The sequence below is a fragment of the Colobus angolensis genome, unplaced genomic scaffold (assembly GCF_000951035.1).
Source record: "Colobus angolensis palliatus isolate OR3802 unplaced genomic scaffold, Cang.pa_1.0 Scaffold236, whole genome shotgun sequence".
NCBI classification, from domain to species: Eukaryota; Metazoa; Chordata; class Mammalia; order Primates; family Cercopithecidae; genus Colobus; species Colobus angolensis.
In genome coordinates, this window is record NW_012115555.1 from 1,677,625 (window position 1) to 1,684,357 (window position 6,733).

General features: G+C 41.8%; 1 long non-coding RNA gene across 1 annotated transcript; it reads left to right on the top strand.

Moving 5' to 3' along the window:
• Positions 1–19: 19 nt before the first annotated feature.
• Positions 20–6,733, top strand: LOC105513795. The gene is made up of 2 exons (XR_001002084.1): positions 20–293; positions 6,465–6,733. It is a non-coding gene; the product is annotated as an uncharacterized LOC105513795 (long non-coding RNA).

The following is a 6,733-nucleotide window of genomic DNA, read 5'->3' on the forward strand; positions in this document are numbered from 1 at the left end:
GGCGGGCGGAGCTGGAGCGCCCTGGCACGTCCGCAGTTCGCAAGGATGCAAACTCTCTGGCGCGGCAGCCCGGCGGGGGCAGTACGCCTGAGGGGGTCCTCGCCGTCCGCGCCTCCCGCCGCCGGCCCTGAAAGGTCTGCACCTGAGCCTGGATACTTGGACAGAGGCAGACACTGCGGCTCAAAACCCCAAGGCGGGGTGCCTACTGTACAGAGTCCGGGAACGCCTGCCTGGAAGAAGAGTTCCGGCGGCTCCCCGAACACTTGGAGAAAGCGCTTGGATGCAGTTGCTGGGTGAGACTTGGGACGGTGATTGTGTTTTCCAGAAGGCGCTCGGGCGGGGTGGTGAAGGAGGGATACAGACCTCTAGATTCCTCTCTCGTTGAGGTGAGGTGGGGAACAGCAGTGAGAGTAGTTCTCATCCCTGACCCTCCTCCGGGCCGGCCCATGGAGGAGAGAGAAGGGGAGGGAGAAGGGTCTGCCCAGGCCTTCAGACACTTTACTTTGTGGGAGATGTATGTATTCTGAGTGTCCCTGCTCTGGAGGGATTGTTAAAGAATCCAGGTTCTTGGGGAGGGTCTTAGGAGAACACTCCAGGTGATATTCTTATTCTTCCTATTTTCACCGTGTTTTTTTGGGTACAACTTGTTCCCTTTAACCCGAGGTGGCCTTGGTGTCCGGCAGCTGTTTTCTCTGCCAGGCACCACCCTCTGGGCCTCACGTCTTCATCCCTCAAGTCCGCTGCCCCTGAGCTGCTACTTACATCTGGTCTGTTTCTACCTCTACTGGACCAGAAGTTTGCATTAACGCCCCCACCCCATCCTGCAAGACCAGCGCTTCCAACCAAGCGCGCTCTCCTCTGAACCTAGAACCTGCTTGGAAATCTGAGTATTTCCTCTATGCGCAGGTGAAGATTGATGTCTGGGTTTCACATCTCCCGATTCTGTTGTGTACTATGTCGTTTCTCAGCTTGGTTATATGTGCCTCCATTGAGTGGACCATATCTCCAGAATTTCTCCTAACCCTCCCTATATACTCCCCGGCAATCCTCTTTCTTTTTTCTCCCCAAATCCCCCTCCCCCCACCAGAAATGACTTTACCCCTGTGCCACTTCTGGCATGGTGCACTAGGGAGCCGTACCACACCCAGTGCCAGAGGTGGAAGAGAAATGAGGTTTGAAATGTGGGGAACAAGAAGCTAATCTGTGGGAAATTCTTCCACTCCTCAGACGTGTAAAGATGTGTTGGAGACTCTCATAAATATATATTCAGTAATGCAGCATATGCTATGATGACTATGTATTCATTTTTTATGGGAATCAAGAATTCAGAATGATCAAAAATCCCAGTGTGTAGAAGACATGAATCTATAGGAATATCACACATAGTGAGCACAACTGTGAGTGAAATCCCATGTTTCATGCTTCCCAGCAATCCCAAAGGGAGCCTCCAAATGTGTACAAGATTCAGACTCCATGTAAGCTGCATCTGTCTATGCACTAGCTATGTGAGCTGTTACCTCAATCTTGATGAGGTTACTCCGGAAGTCTGGGATCTTGATTTTTGCCTGTCACTGATCACCTGGCTACAGGAAAGGAGACCTAAATCCAGAACTTAAATTTATGAACACCAGGTCTGTGGGCACTAGACCTCAGAAATAGGTGGCTATTGGCTGGTCCCTTCTGGAGTGAGGCAGACATACCTATGCCATATGCAACATGAAAGGTTGCCTGAGCCCCTCAGCCTGAGGTAGAGTAAGGAGGGAGAGGTGGAGAGGGACTTTCTTCTCAGACCAGGGAAATCAGAAGCCATCAGATGCCTTCAGTAGAGAATCCAGCATAAAAAGGACCATAAGTCGTCTCCTCTCCGCTTCGCTATAGTCATCATGGACATAATTGCTAGCCTACCTTTCCTTGGTACTCTGGTTAGTAGAGTGAAGTTGAGGTAATATAGGTGAAAAAACTGAGCAGAAAGGGTGTGAGGATACGGGGCCTCTGCAGTTTGCCTCATGGGTTTCCCACTCTAAATAGATGAGGTACACAACATTCTAGCAGTGTCACACTAGGGCCAGAGTTGGTAGCTCACAGATGTACGATAGAGGATGGAAGAAGTATGCCTGTCAGGCAGGCAAGTTTAGCCTGGTAGACAGAGGATGTGGCTTAAAAGTTACTGCCTGCAAGACCAGTGCATGCAAGTGAGTCCCTGCTGCTGTTTGGGTCAGAGGAGATGAGGCAGAAGACTGATGGAAACTCACCAACTGGTGGTCAGTCTGAGAAGCAGTCAAGATGGAGAACTGCAAAATTAACAGCACAAGTTTTTCAGGAGTCTCAGTGCCCAATGTGAGGTCTACCAGGGATGCCCAGCCCCTATGGTCTGAGTCCCAGGAGCCTGGTCTGGATGTGGATGCCCTCTGCTTGTTCATAGAGACCTGGGAAGCTGAGCCAGGAACCTGGATAGTGACCAGAAACTCACCCAGACACCTGAGAAATGCTTCCCTTATATCCAAGAGATCCCTGTGTGTAGAACACATGAATCGATTGGAATATCACACACAGTGAGCAAAGTCTTCTTACACTTACTAAACTCTCCGTAGATTTACTAAATTTTTCATCAATGACTTAATGGAGGGAAACCAGGTCCCAGACTCAATTTAAAAAATAAAAATAAAAAACTCTTTAGGTGAACGTGTATGCATGTGTAAATTGTAGTATACAGTGGTATGATTGGATAGTCAAAGGAATATCTAACCCAAGTGTACATAAGGAGTAAATTTGGAGTCAGAGGAAGTTGGTCATTGTAGGAAAGTAACTGCTGCAAGAAAGATTTCTTGGAATGTAATTATCTAATATGAGGCATTTATGCCTCTTTTCCTCCATGTTTCTAGTTTCTGCCTTGGGTTTGGCATTTATTGTTTATCCTGCTTCAAGGATAAGACTAATGGTTTATTCGAGGGCCCACAACTTCCACTTCTACCCTGGCTTCACACAGATCATTTTCTCTTCTCAAGTCATTGTATTTTCACTGGTAGTAAAAGAAGATAATATTTTCATCTTCAAATAAATTAGGGGGAGGGGTTCAAATTATGAGGGGAAAAAAAAATTGGTTCTTCTGCTGTGGGGAAGAGTTGCTGAAAATTAAAGGACAACCTGCTGAGCTGAAGAGAGCTTTGGGGTTTGGTAATTTGGGTGTGAGGTGGGTCTTCAAGAATGCCATGGGCTGCAAGACTACTGTGTCGGCCGGGCGCAGTGGCTCAAGCCTGTAATCCCAGCACTTTGGGAGGCCGAGACGGGCGGATCACGAGGTCAGGAGATCGAGACCATCCTGGCTAACATGGTGAAACCCCGTCTCTACTAAAAATACAAAAAATTAGCCGGGCGAGGTGGCGGGCGCCTGTAGTCCCAGCTACTCGGGAGGCTGAGGCAGGAGAATGGCGGGAACCCGGGAGGCGGAGCTTGTAGTGAGCCGAGATCGCGCCACTGAACTCCAGCCTGGGCGACAGAGCGAGACTCCGTCTCAAAAAAAAATAAAAATAAAAAAAGACTACTGTGTCTCTCCCTTAGTATTTTCCTCCTCAGTTTGAGAGGACTTTGGTAAAGGACTGAAAGAAATGTCCACTCCATCATGTCTCTGCTGACACCTAGCTTCTCTTCTCCAGTTATAAGTCCATTTTCCTATTGGAGTAACACAAGAAGGAGGAATAGCTCAGGTCTTCCCTTCACATCTCTCCTACAAGGATTGTGAAATGTCATATGCCTCTTCCCATAGACTTAGATAGACCTAAAATTATCAACATGTGTCCAGATAGTTGCAAAAAAATATGATTTCCAATATATTCTCCATATTAACACTTTACAGTAAAGCTGTTCATCACTCATATGTTCCATTCAATCTAAATATCATAATGTTTTGACACCCATTATCATTAATTTAAAATATATACAAACAACATCTTTTTTAATGGTTGGAAATTTTACGTTGCTCTTTTTTTCCCCTTTGATTCCATATTTTTATTCTCCCCCTCGCTGTAGAATTTTTCTTTTTCTTTTTTTTTTCTTTTTTTTTTCCTGAGTTCTCAAGCCTGGTTGCATCCTAATATATATTTTTTCTTTGTTCTTGGAAATCTTTTATTGAGCTACCTATTATGCTTCTTTGCAACAAAATATGTTCTTACACTGAATTTTTAATTTCTTTTTCTAAGTGTTCAAAAAGTTATATGGGCTGGGTGCAGTGGCCCACACCTGTAATCCCAGCACTTTGTGAGGCGGAAGCAGGAGGATTACTTGAGCCCAGGAGTTCAAGACCAGCCTAAGCAACACAGGGAAACCTCATCTCTACCAAAAAAAAAAAAAAAAAAATTGCTGGACATGGTAGCTTCTGTCTGTAGTCTCAGCTGCTTGGGAGGCTGAGGTAGGAGGATCACTTGAGCCCAGGAGGTCGAGGCTGCAGTGAGCCATGATCATGCCACTGCATGCACTCTAGCCTGGATGACAGAGTGAGATGCTGTCTCAAAAACAAGTTACATGGATTAAGATAAGGTTACCAACTGTTAGAGATCAAAATAATGTCAATACAGATTGGATATGCTTTATTTGAAATGCTTGGAACCAAAAGTGTTCTGGATTTCAGATTATCTTGGATTTTAAAATATTTGTATGATTATAATGAGATATCTTGGGGCCAGGACCCAAGTCTAAACATGAAGTTCACTTATGTTTCTTATATACATTATGCACATAGCCTGAAGGTAATTTTATACAATATTAAAATAATTTTGTATGTGAAACAAAGTTGTGTTAAGTACAGTACTTACATGTGGCATCATATTGGTGCGCAAAAAGTTTCAGATTTTGGAGCATTTCAGATTTTCTGATGAGGGATGCTCAATCTGTAATACACATTTTGGTAAATAAAAGTATAAGTTTGTAAAGGTAAAATTTAACTGGAAATGCATCTCTTAATGAGATGGATAGGGACTTTATTTTCCCAATTTCATGTTGACAAATGTCACTTATTAATGAATCTGGGCTGTATATTATTTCAGTTTTAAAGAATTTAACATGAAAGAACTAAGGAATCTTGATCATATAAATGAATGAGAAAATAAAGACTTGTTGAGGCAACTTGACCCAATTTTTAAAATTTCTTCTTAGTCCTATGCAAAACTCACATAATGGGCTATTATTAAATAGTATTTTTAATAATCTGTCAGCTGACAACTCAGGTATAAGATTCTTCTTCAATTTTGTTGAAAGCAAAGAATTAGAAACCACTTGACTTGCAAAACTATTTTATACATACACTTTTAGTTTTTAGAACTATACCAAAGACTTCACAAAGTCTTATAAAATAACTAATAATTATACCTACTGCTCTTTCACTTCATGAACAAGATACCTTGTTCATGAATCTCAAATTGGATAAAACTAGGGTGAAAGAAAACCCCCCACACACAAAATTGGAGATAAAAAAATCAATAGGTTCTTAATAACTGTCTCTTCATTTTTTATGTCATCTGGAAGTGCCTTTTAAAACTATGACACAGAGATGGTGCTGTATAGTTTACAGTACGTGTGTGTGTTTAATTTCATTGTACAAAATGGTTAATTTTATAATCATGCATTTGATAGATGTGGAACAGTGTGTTAACCTCCAAGCAGGAGAAATTAATCCAAAATAAATGAAACTGGATTTCTAAAGTTTAGAGCATCACATCTAAGATTGCATTTGGGAACATTTTGTTTTGTATCCATACACAAATGAATTTCTGTTTTTAAGAACAAAATTTAATCTACTTAATGGAAATCAACAGCAAAATGAAGAGAAGGTTTTAGATAATTAATATAGGTTTACAGAAATTCTATTACTGACTGCTATTATGTGCATTAATTACAGCAGAATCCACAAAATATTTCCATCAAATTAAATCTTACTCTAGGAGGTATATGATAAAAATAAACAAATGAACAGAGAAATAACAGCATACTATAAACTGTTACCCAAGTTGAAAAATATATTTACATGATCCAGAAATCTTTGGTAAAAATTAATGAAAATATTTCCCCTATTAGTCAGAAGAAGTTCAAGAAAACATACATTAAAATACCTTCAATATGTGTTTGTTTTACTCCAAGATGTGATGTTGATCTGTGAGAAATTAATGTTGAGTGTTTTGCCTTCACTGCCTTTAAATAATGCAAAATAAGCAACTGAGCTGGGCATAGTGTCTCATCCCTATAATCCCAGTGCTTTGGAAGCCAAGGAGGTAGGATCACTGGAGCCTGGGTGACAGAATAAGACTCTCTGTCTCTCTCTCATATACACACACACACACACACACACACACATATGCAACTGAAGCACAGATGAGACACAGGTAAGTGGGAGAATTCACCAAGCTCTTTGTTAGTATTTAGAGTGTTTTGTAGAAAGTTAATATTTCTTCACTTTTTTTTTTTTACAAATTTAGAATATCCTAGCTCTGAGACAAAAATTGGGAACCTCAGCATGAGTTTGTCACCTGAATGAAATAAAAAAAAAAAAAAATCATGTTGAAGGCTGGGTGCAGTAATACATGCCCATAGTCCCAGCTACTCTGGAGGCTGAGGCAGGAGGATCACTTGAGCCCAGAAGTTCAGGAATTCGAGACTGGCTTGAGCAACATAGCAAGACTTCATTTCAAAACAAACAGAAAAAAACCCCACCACCTTCAGTATTTCTTGCCAAAGCAAAGGAGCC